Consider the following 15,723-nt stretch of genomic DNA (forward strand, 5'->3'; position numbering starts at 1 on the left):
TTCCTGCCATTCCTTCTCTCCCTAGGGTTTTCAGTCTCTGGCTTCATGTGCACAGCCTCTACAAATGCCTGAGTGGCTCTTATCTCTAACAAGCAGAACAAAAGCACACTCTTCCTTCCTATGCCATCCTCTAGCTACATACCCCTTTCTTACTCTTCAGAGTCTAGGTCCTCACAAAACAGGTAAAAATCTGTCCCTGCCTCCATTTCTTTTTTTTCACCCATTGCTTTTTAAATCCCTGCAATCAGGCAGTGTGGGCTCTACCTCCCGAATACGTCTGGAATTTGGCCACTTCTGCTCTCCTTACTGCCACTGACCTGGCTGCAACCACCACCATCACTCCTCCGGGTTATTGGAAAGTCCCCAGATGTGCCACTCCAGCACCTGCCTTGTATCTTCAGTCTCAAGGTGGCAGCCAGAGAGAATCCTTGAAGACTGTATATCAGCACTTGCCCCTCTGCACGAAGCCCTCACCTCGCTCAGGGCAGAGGCCATGTCACCATGATGGCTCACTAGGTCTGGCAGCATCTGGGCCCCGTGGCCTCCGGACCTTGGCTCTTACTCCTCTCTCCCTGCTCACTCTTTGCCACTCCTTGAACACTTTGAGGACTGTGGTTCTCAAAGTATGATCCCCATACCAGCAGCTTCAGCAGCACTGGAACACTTGTTGAAATGCTAATTCTTGGGCCCCACCTCCTGCCTGCTGAGTCAGAAACTCTCAGTGGGGGGATGGGGGGGATGAGGCCCTGCAATCTGCTTCCCCAGCTCTCTTGGTGGTTCTGATGCCAAAGAGCAAGGACTGCTGGTCCAGGCACATTCCCACCCCAGGGCCTTTGCACTGGCAGTTTCCTTTGCTTGGAAGTCTCTTCTCCCAGCTTCTCCCCAGACACTGGGCTCTCTTTGGTCTGGCTCTCAGCCCAGGAGCTCCTCCTCCATCTCAGAGACCAGTGCCCCCCATCAGAGGTCTAAGGCTCAGCTCTGTGAAGTGCCTTATCCAAGCTTCTAGGTTTTAATCATTTTAAACTCTTTCTGAGTACCTGCAGCTTTTTCCTAGCTGCTACCTCCATGACACCTCAGAGTTCTTGTTTTGCCTTTTTTGGTTGCCTATTTAACAATCCTTTATGTGAAATTCTCACTGGTGAAATAACTGGCATGGCCTTTGCCTGCTAGCTGTGTCCTGACCAGCAGTCTGGTGAACTCAGGGATCTACACACAACTCCTTACCAATGGGACCAAGGGCAATTGTCCTGCTCTCCCCAAAGAGAACAGTGAGGGGGCCGAAGGGAAGGCCCTTGCCATTCCAACAGGCCTCTGCTGAATGTGTTTTGATGCACACTTTCTTTATGTCTGGATGTGTGTGTGTGTGTGTGTGTGTGTGTGTCTGTGAATGTATGTACACAGTGAGGTTGCTTCCTTAGATTAAATGATTTATTATCTAAAGTAAAGTGCTTTAAAATTTCCCCTAAGAAACTCAGAGAGTTAGAACATCACTGAGGAGAATAATCTTACAGAAAAGTAGGAAATACCTTCGTCAATTTTTTTTTCAGATTGTTGACTTGGAGAAAAGGCAGTGGAATTACATTAAGTATGATGAATGTTTTTGTGAACATTTTTATGAAGAAAAAACAGTTTATCCCGTGATCTGACTAAATAAATGTTGGATAAATGTCAAGAAGGAGCCCCGCACTTTTAGCCTTTCCCGGGCACCAAGTGTCTCCATCTGTGGCCCCTTCCAGTCCCTCCCTGACCCAAGTCCACCATGATGTCACATCAACAGGACAGGGGAAGCCCTTTGTGAACTCACCCCTGCTGGGAACATGGGAAGAAGAAGAAACAGGGTTTGGGTAAAAAAGGGAAATAAAGTGGATGGCAGAGCAGGGACAGAGGTTGTGCCCGGAAGCTTTGATGGGAAGAATACACTGAAGAAAAGTAAACTCAGACCCAAACGCTGAATGCCCAGCCTGTTTGGGGCAGGAGCTGGTGACTGTGTGCCGGAGTGAGGAGGTATCCAGTCCTAACCTGGGGAACCAATACCATTTGAGTGGAGAGGCAAACAGTAAGTAAAACAGGACAAAAGCATGGTCTCTGAGCAGGCGTGACAGGCAGAACACTGTGGGCAAAACAGGCATGGGTTTGGAGTTGTGGACCCCAGTTCAAATCCCTGCTGTAGAATATAAAACCCTGGGCAACTCGATGCTTGTTGATCTGAGCCTCAGTATCCTCATCTGTAAAATAGGCATACCTCGCAGGACTGTTTTGAGAATTAGAAACCATGCATTTGCACTCCTGGACATTTCATAGGCATTCAATAAATGGCAGCTTTAATTATGTAGGGTGCATGCATAATCTGTAAGCATCTGCTGCAAATCACAGGGAAGGAGAACCTGGAGTGTCTCTAGTAGAAGATGGAAATAGGAATTAATGTAAATGTGCAGAATGGCATAAACATTATTTTTATTTAATCCACTGTACTATTTTATTTAGTGAGTATAAAAATATTTTTAAGAGTTTTTCTCGTAAACTCTGTCTCCCTAAATAATTTCCTCCAGGTGACCTTAAGCTCCTGGAATACCAAATCTCTTGTACAAGGTATTCAGAAACTAACCTTGATGCTAAGCATAGCCCCCCCCCTTGGGGGACCTTGGTCTAGTGACAGGAAGTGAGAACCAGATGGATGAATGATCAGTGACAGCAATGTGACAGTAATACTGTGTGCTATGGCAACAGAGAATTTGCCACTGAGGAGGAAGGCCCTGAGAGGGCGCTGTGGAGGTGACGGTTTTCCAGCAAGTCTGAGGTGGTTGGTGGGTGAGGAGAAGGAGAGACCAGTTCAGGAAGAAGCAACAGAAGCAACAGAAGCTGGCAGAGATGGGATGGGGAGCAGCAGGAGTTGTGTGTGGGAGGGCAGACAGCGGTCCTGGTAGGCATGCTAAAAAGTCTGAATTCTATTTATTCTATCCATGACATAAAGCTACCAAAGGATCTTTCTTTATCACAGTGTTTTGAGCTTCTGGATGAGACAAAACTCAAATAACATGGAAGGAATATGGTGAGAAGTAATTTTTCTTCCCACCTAGACCCTCTAGCTAGAGGCAAACACTGTTCTTCTCACAGGAAAACGTGGACCTGGTGACTGATGGATTTTAATCAGGGAAGGAACAGAGGATGGACACTAGGGGCAGGAAGGGAGGCAAGGGGACTAGTGAGGAGGTGTTTGCAAAAGGAGAGACTACATCACCACAGGAATTCGAATGAGGACATACTTTAAAAGTACAATCAAGCGGAGCTGATGGCATTTGATATCAAGTATGAGGAGCGGGAGAGATGGTGAAGACTCCCAACCTCCTGTGTTAGTTTACTCTATGAATACCCTGTCAAAAACTGAACTAAAAATTTATGGTTCAGCCTAACTGTTCCCGTCTCCTTTTTTTTTCTCTTATTCATGGTACTTTTCCAAGTCTTTTTTTAAACCGAAATGGCTGCCCTGCCAATCTCCCTGGCAGCTCTGTGTAGCCACGTGACCGCTTGGGCCAAAGGGATGTCTTTAAGAAGTGATATGGCAATGTCTAGATCATATGTTTTAGAAGGGAGCTGTTTGCCCTCTACTTACCTTCACTTTCCCTTAGACCAAAACATTCTCCTTCATGCATCAGCTCCAAACATTCAGGGACCATGGCTTTAGGGACAGCGGAGCAGACCGTCCGGACGCATGGCCATCCCTGGGTCTCTCTGTCTTTGGACCATTACATGAGAGAAAAATATCCCTCAGTCTGATTTATTCCATTCATGTGGATGCCTCCTTAGCTTAGCTTGTACTTGAACGAAATCAAGAACATAGAAGGAGAAGTAGAGATCTCACTTTGTTTTGCTTTGACGTGGGGACTATGGGGTGGGTGGAGATAAAACTGTTTGACCACGAAGAGTGGTATTGCCCGTGATTCACCAAGAGGAGATCTCAAGAGAGACCAGGGCTGGGGACCTGGACCTGGGAGGGAATACCTTAGGTGGCAGTCGAAGCCATGGGGGTAGGTGAGATGACTCCAGAGCTTGCAGAGACTGAAAAGGACAGAGGGCCTGGAACAGCATCTGTGACAGATACTGTTAGGAGAAAGCCACTTGCTTCATTTTATGTTACAATCACTTCCTGCCATGCCCGTTTTCCCAACTGATTATATAAACTCTTTGGGTTCATGGATTATAACTTACTGATCTCTGAATGAAACACCTAGAATACTTTTACACAGAGTAGGCATTCAAAATTATCTTAAGAACAGCACTTTAAAATGCCTTATATCTTAGCAATAGATTTGCTTTCTATTTTTCCCATTCATGACTGTAGACCATCCCAAGCCAGTCTTTAAGACAGGTCACAGACACAAATGAGTGGAGTGCCAGGAGGGCTCATGGCAACCTTGAGGGAGCCTGCATGCCCAGGTGAAGGGGGTGGCCGCTGTTTGGTAAAAAGACAAAGAACTCACGAAAAAATGGGCAACCAACACTTCACAAAAGATATTCAAATCACCAGTTAGCACATAAAAAGTGCTCAACATCATTAGTGATCAGGGAAATGCAAATTAAGACCACAACGAGATAGTCTTCGCACCTACTAGAATGGCTAAAACAGCAACAAAAGATTTACTAACATTACCAAATGTTGACAGGATGGGGAGGAACTGGAACTCTCACACATCGTCGAATATCACACAAAATGGTACAAACATTTCAAGAACTGTTTGGCACTTTCTTCTAAAGTGACACGCACATCTATCCTATGACCCAGTAATTTATAATGTAGGAACTTAGCCAAGAGAACGAAAACACAAGATTGTTCAAGGATATTCCCAACAGTCTTATTTATGAGAGCAAAAAAGTAACAATCCAAATGTCCATCAGCAGACAAATGGACAAATTAATTTTGGCATGCTCATGCAAACGGAACGTACTACACAATAAAAAGGAACACACTACTGATTTACTCAGCGATGTGGATGAATCTCTCATGTGGAACAAAAGCATCCAGACACAGAAGAGTATAAAATGTCTGATACCATTTATAGGAGTTCCCAAGAGGCAAAACTCATCCATGCTGACAGAAATGAGAAAGTGGTTGCTTTAGAGGTAGAGAGGGGATGGAACTGAGTGGAAAGAGGCATGAAGAAAATTTCTGGAGGGAGGTAAATGTCATAAATCCTGTTTGGGGCGATGATTATATGAATGTATTCATAGCAAGAGATCATCACATTGAACGCTTAAAAGTAAACAGTTTAAGAACAAAATGAACAGTCTTTTATATTTATCCACATATTTACCCTTTTGATAATCTAAATTTAGTCCTGTACATCCAAATTTGTATCATTTTCAAAGGATATTTTCTCTTGGTACAGAAATCTGGGTTGATGGGTTTTGATTTTGTTTTTTCCTTTTTCCCTGGCACTTTCCAAATGTCATTCCAGTGTCTGCTGGCCTCTGTTTCTGATGAGGTTACCTGTCATTCATATGCTCATTCCTCTGTATGTAATGGGTGTCTTTATCTAGTTGCCTTGAACATTTCCTTTTTATCTCTGGTTTTCAGTAGTTGACTAGAATGTGCTGAGATGTGATTATATATTTGTATTTATCCTGTTTGAGGTTCATTGAGCTTTTTTGCTCTGTGGGTTGCTCTTTTATTTATTTTTAATTTTTAAAAAAGAATTATGTTTCTATTTGAGAGAGAGAAAGAAAATGAGGGGAAGATGAGGAGGGAGAGAGAAACCCAAGCAGACTGCACTGAGTGCACAGCCTGACATGGGACTCAATCTCACGACCCCAAGATCATGACCCAAGCCGAAACCAAGAGTCAGATGATCAACTGACTGCAGCCACCACCGTGTCCCATGTGGGTTGCTCTTTTAAAACCAGATTCAGGATGTTTATGCCCACCATTTTTTCAAGTATTTTTTTCTGTCCAATTTCTTTCTCTCCCTCCCCCTTTTGCCAATCCAGTTACGCACCTGTTACACTGCTTAATGCAGTCCCACGGGTCACTGACACTCTGCTCATATTTTCGATCTTTCTCTCTGTTCTCCTGACTAGATAATGTCTGCTGATTCTCTTCAATTCACTGACCCTTTTTTCTGCAGTCTCCAATCTGCTCTAAGGCCTATCCAGTGGATATGATAGTGGGCTTTCCATTTCAGAGTCTCTACTTTAGAGTTCTAATGTTTCCATTTCATTCTTTTTTTTATAGTTTTCATTTCTCTCTTGTGCTTCCCTACCAGTTTACTCATTGTCTTCTTACTTTTCTAGAAGTGCTTGAATATGTTTATAATAGCTTTTAAAATTTCTTATCTGCCAGTTCCAACATCTGTGTTATTTCAATATCCATTTCTATTGACTACCTTTTTCCTTGATTATGGCTCCTGCTTTTTTGTATGTCTCATTTAAAAAAATTGTAAATTCAACACTGTGGGTGATATATCATAAGGAGTTTCCTTAATGAGTGTTGCGTTTTGCTTGCAGGCAGGTAAATTACTAGACTCCTTTGATTCTACCTTGGTTTCACTCTTTTTAGAGTGGGTCAATTTCGGTCTGTCTTTAGTCTTAGAGAGACCCTTATTCCAACTAGGTCATGGCCCTTATTCCTAAAGCCTGGCCTTTCTCAGAGCTTGATGGATTGCTCAAGAGATCTCTCCATGCTGGGTGGGCTGGAATTCTAATGTCTTCCAGCATGACACAGCCTCTGATACCTCCATTCAGCTCCCAGCCCTACAACAGCCACCCTCTGCCAGGCCTCCCAGTGCACACACAACCTCCCCTTCATCTAAGAACATACGGAAAACCCCTATGCAATTTTCTGGGGCCCTCCTCTACTTAGCTTACTCCTCGCCAGGCTCAGTCCCACAATTTCAAGCCATTTCAATTGGCTCAAACTCTGCTATCTGCTTCTTCAGCTTAGCGAGATGGTGGTCACTACCTGGAGCCCCTCTCTGTGCCAGGGTCTGGTAAGTGGCCCCAGGCAGAAGGCTGGGGCTAACATGGGACTCATTAGTATGCTTCCCTTTTCTCAAGGACCACAGGTCTGTGGTGCACCTGTGGAATAGGTAACTCATATATTTTGTCTGTTTTATGGCTGTGTACAGTGGGAAGTTAAGTCCAGAACTGTACTGTGGCTGGAAGCAGAAGTCTGGACATGGGTATTTGGTAAAAGCACCCAAGTGATGCTAACAGGCTTCTATCTCCTCCCATGGGATCCCTGGCTAAGAACTGAGGTCCTAGAAAAGAACAGGTCATGGAGATGACTACCCAAGTCTATCTCAGCAAGATGCCATTATTATCTCTAGTATATTTTTGAGTTTGGTCCACTCAGCAGTCTTCTGATTAGAATTTTAGCTTTCTAGAGAGATCTGCCTATGAGGGGATATATTTGCCACTGTAAACTAATAAACTGGTATTTTTTATTTTCACATCAAGCTCTAGTGAACTTAGTTAAAAGTGTTTCCTTGAAAGTCAGAGCCCTTCCTGGTATACTAGCAAAGAAAAAAAAAAAGCTGGACTACAGTAGATCCACCAAGGTTAGCTAAACTCTGACCACATTCTTCTTCATGAGCTGTTGGTTTAACTTTTTTTTTGGTTTTGTTTTTTAAGAAGATAGTTGTGCTAAGGAGCCCTGAGCTCATGATCAGATTTGATATTACTGAAACCTAGTAAGTCCTTACTTGGTTACTTGAAATACAGAAATGGTCTGGTTTTCATCTTCTTCAGCAGAATTAACTTCCCCAAAACCTGGCTGAAGAACAGTTTTTAGCAAAAAGAGTGACCTGAATCACAAGCATGTAATACACTGTAATTTATGGTACTTTGTTCAAATAAACTGCCAAATTAAGCAGATAGATTGATAGTACTCTTGGATACCTGAATATGGCCCTGGTGATATTTGTGGTTATTTGAATGCATAAGAATAATGCATCATGTCATTAGACAAGAAAAATCAAATGTTAAAAAAGTCTGTGAAAAGCGAATCATTGGAGTCTTATATCCCAAACACTGCCCTTGCTTTTTATGTAAATAATTTAAAGAGTTTCATAAACACAAACTCATCTCATAAATCCAAACTCATTCCTCTTCTTAGGAATAGCCACATGGAAAATCTGTCTTCACTATTTTTCCCATTTCCCAATGGAGAGACCAAGTAAATGATGTCATTAATGCCGGTACTGTAATTGATCTGGTACATGGAAGAATCACTTCTTCATTCCTTCGTTTCCTTTAAGCTCAGCTGTTTTACCCCTAAAAGCTTTTCTTGGATCCCTGCCTAGGTTACAACCCCTGCTCTGAGCTCCCAGACCTCTAGCACCTTACTTAGTACACTGGATTTTAATTATCTGCTCATGTCCGTCTCTCCAATGCATAAGTGTTCCCCCAAATCGGAGACCACACCACATTCCTATTCTACTCCTGGAACACTAATGGGTACCGCTCCTGGGTTCAGTCAAGTTTATAAAGTGAAGTAGTGAATGGTCCACATTCACTGTGCGAAGCTCTGAGCCAGAGTACCAGATACAAAGAAAAATAAGAGGGGATCCACGTATGAGAAATTCACAAGTGGGAAGCAATTACGCTTGCATAATTTGTATGTGACTGTCAGTTAAAATACATATTTTGCAAAATGCTCTTCAGCAATTTTCAGGTTAAATCGATTGCATTGTCATGTCTTTCTCTGTTTTTTTTATTATCTTCCCTAGATATCAGTTGAGATCTTATAACACAGAGGCAGCATGCTGTGGTCATGGTGGAAAGAGATAAGGACCCAGCTCTGTTATTCCTCACAGTTACGTGATTTGGGATTTGCTTCTACTTTTTTTTTTTTTTTTTTTGACACAGAGAGAGATAGTGAGAGAGAGAGAGAGCACAAAGCACGGGAAGCAGCAGGCAGGCAGAGGGAGAGGAGAAGCAGGCTCCCTGCGGAGCAAGGAGCCTGATGTGGGGCTCGATCCCAGGGCCCTGGGATCATGACCTGAGCCGAAGGCAGATGCTTAACCGACTGAGCCACCCAGGCGCCCCTGCTTTTACTTTTTATAGGCAATGTTTATTCACTGTTACAACAGTGGTTGTATTATCTATCTCTTAGGGTTACTGTTAGGATCAAATGAAATAATGTATGAAAGGGCTTTGTGAACCATATGCCACTTCAAATATTAGATCTATAAAGTCACAACTTTATGGCAGCAGCTGGTTCTGAGTTTTAAGAAGTTGCTTATTTTTAGGGTAGTTCAGGGGCAGCCCTTGGTCTCCGGATCTTTTCTAATCAAGTCAATTCAGGTTAGTTAAGGATTAACCCAACAGATTTAAAAATATGAACACATATCAGAAGAGAAAATTATCTTTATTCATAGAATAGTATATATCTTAGGGAATCACAAAATGGACATATCCACATAAAATAACTAGAATGTGCTATGTGTATTGACTTAAAAGACTTTTATAAATATCAAAAACGTGTTGCTGCCAATTGGAATAAATCATTGTCTCAGAGAAAGTAACAGTTTGGTAAAATTGTAGCTGATAATGTATTTTCCATGGCAACCAAACCCAGCCTTTGGCATATTTAAGGGAGTCTGTAGTTTTGGTATTACTGTGCATTGGTAAGCACCATTTGGGATAGAAACTAAAATGACTTTATAAAATTACATTTACTGGAATAAAATCTAATCATGGCAGTTGACATCACTAGTTTGAATTTTTCCCAGGTCAGAACTAATACCATTTCCCTATAGGAGGGGCATGCAATTCCAGAACGCAGCCATGCTGAGTGGTCAGTCTTGCAAGGAAAGCAGTATATTTGAAGCTATGCTGTCATGCTCAAGTTTCTGACAGGGGACTAAACCTACTAGATCAAACCTTCTTTCAAATAACACTACTCACCTCCTCGCCAGAGAGCCTAGGACAGTGATAGTACACACTGGGTGTCTCCCATGTTGTCCAGTGAATTTAATATGATATCAACTCTGCAATTCAGAGAGAATTTTGCATCCCAAGGATTTTGATATATGGTATTTTTATTTTCATTCAGTTCAATATATTTTCTAATTGACCTGTGGTTTCCTCTTTGACCTGTGTGTTATTTAGAAGTATGCCATTTAATTTCTAAATGTTTGGAGTTTTCCCAGATATTTTCATGTTTTATGATTTATAGTCCATTTCTTTTTTTTTTAATTTTTAAAAGATTTTATTTATTTATTTGAGAGAGAGAGAATGAGAGCGAGCGAGCACATGAGAGGGGGGAGGGTCAGAGGGAGAAGCAGACTCCCCGCTGAGCAGGGAGCCCGATGCAGGACTCGATCCCGGGGCTCCAGGATCATGACCTGAGCCGAAGGCAGTCGCTTAACCGACTGAGCCACCCAGGCGCCCTAGTCCTTTTCTGCGATAGTCCAAAACACTTAGTATGATTTCAGGTTTTTTATATTTGTTGAGGTTTCTTTTATGGCCCAGAATATGTTCTATGTTGCTCAATGTTCCATGTGTATTTGGAAAGAATGCATGTTCTGCTTGTTGGATGGAATGTTGTATTAAGGTCAGTTAGGTCAATTGGTTGATAGTGTTGTTCAGGTCTTCTGTATCCCTACTGATTTTCTTCCTGCTTGTTCTATCAATACTGAGAGAAGAGGGAAGTCTCCAAACGTAATTGTGGATTTGTCTATTTCTCCTTTCAGTTCTATCAGTTTTTGTTGCATGTTATTTGAAATTTTATTGTTAGTTACATAGGTATTTTGTATTGTTATACCTTTTTGGTGAGCCAACTCCTTCATCACTAACTTTTGGTAATATCACTGGTCTGATGGTTACTTTGCATGATATTAACATAGACACTCCAGTTCTTGATTGGTGTTACAACAGCATCTCTTTTTTGCATCCTTCCAGTTTTAAGTTATTTGTGTCTTTATATTTGAAGTGGGTTTCTTTTAAGCAGCACATAGTTGTGCTTTACTTTTTTTTTAATCCAATATGACAAAACTGTCTTTTAATTGGTGTGCTTAGAAGAGATATTTTTATAAATCAGAAAATGTGCATTATATTTTTGTGATCCCAAGATTATTTTTTCTGAGATATCTTCTTGGTTTTGCATTTTGACTCAGGTTTTTTAAAGCTGTGAAAGGAAGGAAGACAATCCAGTCTGACATTTAAGGGAACTATAACACACCGAGCCCCCACTATTCTGCCAAACACTCTGCTAGATCCTTTGCTCTCAATCGCCTAGGACGATTAGTCCTGTGGCAGGACTATTCCCTCCATCTCAATGATGGAGGCAATCAGGGCCCCACTGTATAGGCTGCTAACAGACCCCAATACACAGTATCCCCTTCTTTCTAGTAATACAATAATTCACCAAGGTCACCAAGGGAAAAAAAAAAAAGGACATTTCCCCGTCTATGTTGTGGCAAGGTTTGCCTTGGAACTTAGTTCTGGCCAATGAGATAAAAACTGACATATAGATCCTGGAAACTTTCCCCCAAAGACAGCTGACCTACTTTCTCTGCTTCTTTGTTCATTCCTTTCTCCACCCTACTACCTGGAATAGAGATATGATGATAGTAGCACCAGCTGCCACACTGGGCCATGAGGAAAATGGCCACAGTCTTGGGGTGGTAGAACAGTGGGCTGTAAGAGGCCTGGGTCCCCTGGGGACTTTGTAGCGCAAAACCACACCTGTCCGGGGGTGCTTACCTCCTGACTTTTACATGAGAGAAATAAACATCTACCTTGATGAACCTACCGTTATGGGAGGAGTTTGTTAATTTGTCCTGAACTCAATCCTACTGGATATAGCCTAGGGCCAATTACCATCACAGTGTTATATACCTACACTGTAATTCATGTTTTGACAGATTCATACCAACATCTCTTATGGTTTTGTGGGAAAGTCATGTAGAATTGGGAGAAGCAGCTATTTTACTTTATCTGATTTTTCAATTTACTAAATTAAAAATTACCAAAAACAAAAAGGTGGTGGGGGCGGGGAAGCCATGGTAAGCTTACACACTATATGTTAGAATTCCAGAACCTGACTCTGCCCAAACCAGCCGTATACAGTTAGAAGTCAATTAATCCTTCTAAACGTCTAGTTCCTATAAAATAAAGATACCAACACCTACTTCACTGAGTTGTCTGAAGAAATAAATAAGACATACCAGATGACAGAGCTTGCTAAGTACAAGCACTATGTAAAGACAAAGTCTTGTGATCATAACGCTGGGAGACATTTCATATATAACCTTGACAGGTAAAACTGTCTCACAAACACACTTCCAGTAGTGTGTATATGTATGTGTGTGTTGCTAGTTCTAAATGAAAATAAACTGAAAAATGTACTCTAGTTAGGAACTTAAAAGCACAATAAATAACACCTCAGTGCCTACTGTCACAAACTTAGATTTCTATATACCTTTATATCAAAGCTCTTACAATTCTTTAGTATCTCCTTTTTTGTATTATAGAAAACATTCAGGTATTTTTTTTTGCTTTGTTTCAATAAGCTGACTTCAATCAAAATGTGGATTTAATAATTTAGCTTTCTGTATAATACCTTAGAAACTTAGCCAGGATGATTGTTTTGTTCAACAGCACTTGCTGTTTTAAAAAGTGTATTTCATGTTAAGTGTTTTTAAAGTGTTTAAGAGAGATAAGAAAGCAAAGTCCATCTTAAGTCTGAAACTGGCAGAAAGATAAAACCCATGTGCCTGGCTTGGGATGGGGACAGCTAGAACAGACCTTGTAACAAGGTCAAGAGAGGAGGATCTAAGAGAAGGTGATGGAAGACACACCAGAAGCAGAAAGCAGCTTTGTCCATCAGCATTAGGGGCTGGGGGCAGTGGCAGGTAAATAAAGCAGAAGGAGGGCAGCCAGGGCGATGGAGAGCTTTGAAGATGAGAGGCAATTTCACACCAAATCAGTGAGTCACAGCTTTGAGCAGACCCAAGGCAGGAATCTGGGGGAAGGTGTGCAGTGGGGTTAGTGTTGGTCCACCTTGAACCTGCAGGACTTCTGGACTGGATGAGAGAGCATCAGTGGGCCTGCGAATGTGAGCCAGAAGGCTCAGTTTAAAGCCAGCTATACATGGCATATGTTTTTTTCTATCTGGTGGAGCTCATCTAATTCATATATGTTTTTAAATCATTCACACTTTTTTTAAGATTCAGGTTTCCTTGCAAGAGAGAGGGCCATAAATATCCACCCAATGGTGGTCAGAAACTTGAAGCATAAGATCTCGAAAGAAAATAATCTACGTCTAAGAAGAACACCTTATAAATCTATTTCAGCATTTACAAATATAAGCATGACCCTTCAATTATTCATTATTTGACTTCCAAATTTGGAGAACACCACTCTATCTAAAAATCGAGGCTTATATTTTAAGAACTACATTTTCTGGGAATTTAAAAAAAAAGTGATTAAAAATCAAATATTATATCTATTTCTAGCCTTTTTGCTCCTCCTCCCCTGGATGTGGTGCTGGATTCTGGTCCCCTGGAGATCTAAAATGCCCTTCATCCCACAATTACTACAGCTTGGCTCTTCCAAGGACAGACCCAATTAAGGTCAACTCCAAACACAAGGTAAGAGCCGTCATCCTTGAAGGGTGACTTGAGGATGAGAGGCTTTCAAGAGGCGGATGACCTGAGATCCTTGCTTCCACACAGGACATTACACAGATGATGCCAATTTTAGCTGCTCTACAGGGACTTGACTCCTAGACCACAAAATGTTTCTTCTCAGGTGTGTGTGTGTGTGTGTGTGTGTGTGTGTGTGTGTGTGAGAGAGAGAGAGAGAGAGAGAGAGAGAGAGAGAGAGAGAGAGAGAGAGAGATGGGTGGGGAAGGGAAGGAGGGAGATGGGAAAGAGAAATATTGATGGAATTTCCTCTTTATAAGGCAACCCTCGCTAGACTGAGATTAAATTCACCATAATCTTTTACCTTGATTTATAGAATAAATACCAAGGATCTTTCACATACAGATAAGTTTAGAATAAACGTGATATTCTGTCCAAATGATTCGTCCACACTTTGAGAATATATTCCCAAGAAAATGGCATGAGGAAAAAAGTAATTTGCATAACACTGCAAATAATAGCAAACAATGGGGAAAACCTAAGTGCTCCAAGGAGAGGTGTAGCTTATTCTAATTTATCAGCATGATTAAGTGTTTTATAACTATTAAATGATAACTGTGGAAAGTTGTGTTTTTGTTTTTGTTTTTTTTTGATACATGGAGAGAGGAAACAAGCAGACTTTGTCTCTCCGTAGGTGAGCAGAATGGGCCGGGCCTGCGCTCTGAACATTCACTGGGGCAGCAGGTTTCAGTGGGTGCTCAATAATTGTGCTCTTTCCCTTCCTACAGGCATCTATCCAAATCTGTCATCCTGCAAAGTCCATTTCAGACACAGCCCCTTCTCCATGGAGAGGATCACGAGAGCTTCCAGGTTGGGGGACACATCAAGGAGCTAACAGAGTAACCCATCTGGAGAGGACACGGAAGCTCCTGGACCCTCCAGCCCCGTGCCCCAAATACTCGTCCTATGCAAGTCTTACATTCGGCTGTTCCTGAGTTGCATCCCTTCTAATGCATGCAAGTCAAGTGTTTTTCTGAGTTCTGTAAGTCATTCTGGTGATTTGCTGGATCTGCGAAGGGGGTTGTGGGAATCCCTGGATTTGAAGCCAGTTGTTTGGAAGTACAGGTGACCCCGGAGCGTGTGACCAGCATCTGAAGTGGGGTGAGGCTAAGGCCTGTGGGGTCTGCCCTAACTCTGGACGGCTACTGTTAGAATTGAATTCAGTTGTTGGGCACTTTGCTGGTATTGGAGGCTTGGCTGTTCTCGTGGAAAAATCTCCCACACACCTGATGTCAGAAAACATCACTCATTAGGAGATATTCCCAAAGTTGTAAATCAACTCCCAGCAAATTCTACTTAAAAACTATTATAATCAGGATTCTCCAACAGTGTGGGATAACACACATCAAAATCTCTGATCAGGGCACTATTGAAAATATACACCTTCTAGAAGATTCTGTTGTAGCTCCACCAGACATGTCACGATTGGGAATGTATTGTAAATATGAAGTGTGTCAGCAACACACCAGGGGATTAGTTTCTGTGGTTGGTGCCCAAAAGCCCATCTAACCTAGCCGGGAGGGGACTCAAGAGACTGACAGCCCTAGCCTGATGGGCCAAGGTGAAGAAAGGAGGAGAATATTCCTTTCCTTTTTCTGGGACTTGGGCCAACTCTATGTATAATTTCAGAGCGGGTGGAATTTGTCCTCTGCATCTTTCCTGTCTGTACCCTTTCCCCTCCCACCTAGGCTTCTCTCCCTAGGCTCTTCTGCTGCCCAAAGCCCTCCACTGGGGGGCCACACCCTCCCAGGACTACCCCCAAATCCCCTACAGCCCCTCCTCCTGTCCCTGACCCAATTCAAAATCCCCATTCTACAGTGTAGTCCATTGGTTCTCAAATTTCACTGTACTTCACAAATATCTGGGAATTTAAAAAAAAAAAAAAAAAAAAACCTAGGCCCTATTCTGAAATATTTTGATTCTGTTGCCCTAGAGGTCTTGGAAACTGTTATTTTAAAAAGCATTGCAGGTGATTCTAATATGCACGAGGGCTGAGAACCCCCCGTTAAGGTGATTCTGGCTAGATACTAAAAGCCTTTGCATTTATTCCCACCAAGGATGTAAACAACTGATGTGTGCT

At 42.1% G+C, this 15,723-nt stretch overlaps 1 protein-coding gene and 1 long non-coding RNA gene across 9 annotated transcripts in view; one reads left to right on the forward strand and one right to left on the reverse strand.

The window, feature by feature from the left end:
• The window catches only part of MTUS2 (microtubule associated scaffold protein 2), a 581,138-nt gene that overhangs the window by 43,020 nt on the left and 522,395 nt on the right, over window positions 1-15,723 (reverse strand). The gene's annotated exons all lie outside the window — the stretch shown is intronic.
• Window positions 1,859-14,571, forward strand: LOC141373074 (uncharacterized). The gene is made up of 3 exons (XR_012378705.1): window positions 1,859-2,056; window positions 13,455-13,589; window positions 14,372-14,571. It is a non-coding gene; the product is annotated as an uncharacterized lncRNA (long non-coding RNA).

The sequence above is a fragment of the Callorhinus ursinus genome, unplaced genomic scaffold, assembly GCF_003265705.2.
Source record: "Callorhinus ursinus isolate GAN/ISIS: 27379988/994484 unplaced genomic scaffold, GSC_fseal_2.0 scaffold7, whole genome shotgun sequence".
Taxonomy (NCBI): domain Eukaryota; kingdom Metazoa; phylum Chordata; class Mammalia; order Carnivora; family Otariidae; genus Callorhinus; species Callorhinus ursinus.